Source organism: Haliaeetus leucocephalus, unplaced genomic scaffold (genome assembly GCF_000737465.1).
Source record: "Haliaeetus leucocephalus isolate CR32 unplaced genomic scaffold, Haliaeetus_leucocephalus-4.0 Scaffold161, whole genome shotgun sequence".
Lineage (NCBI taxonomy): Eukaryota > Metazoa > Chordata > Aves > Accipitriformes > Accipitridae > Haliaeetus > Haliaeetus leucocephalus.
The window spans coordinates 488,604-488,951 of NW_010972597.1; the positions used below are offsets into that span (position 1 = coordinate 488,604).

Sequence of the window (348 nt, forward strand, 5' to 3'; positions counted from 1 at the left end):
TCGCGGAAAGACGGCCGCGGGGATGGGGGGGCGGGGGGGGGGAGCGACTTTTGTCTCTCTTTTTGCAACTGTACGCGTTTACCTGAGCCACCCCCGGGGGAAACGGCTTCACCACCGCGGCGGGACAGGTCCGGAGGGAAGAGGGAGGAGAGGCCTCCTCTTCCTGCGCCCCCCCTTCTGAAGAAAAGGGGGGCGAGAAGGAGTAGTTTGGGGAGCGGGGGCGGGGGGGGAAGATGCATCCAGCCTCCCGTCCTCCTCCCGCCCCGTCCCGTTCCGTTCCGTCCCGTCTCGCCCATGTGCGCGTCCTCCCTCCCGGCCCCCCCCCGCGGGAGCCCGGCCCCCGCCCCC

General features: G+C 71.3%; 1 protein-coding gene across 1 annotated transcript in view; it reads right to left on the reverse strand.

Annotated features, from left to right (window-relative positions):
- Positions 1 to 348, reverse strand: part of LRP5 (low density lipoprotein receptor-related protein 5) — a 163,910-nt gene that overhangs the window by 163,376 nt on the left and 186 nt on the right. The window contains exon 1 of the mRNA XM_010562534.1: positions 339 to 348. This exon is cut by the window's right edge and continues 186 nt beyond it. The gene's annotated coding sequence lies outside the window, so the exon portion shown is untranslated. The remainder of the gene's footprint in view (positions 1 to 338) is intronic.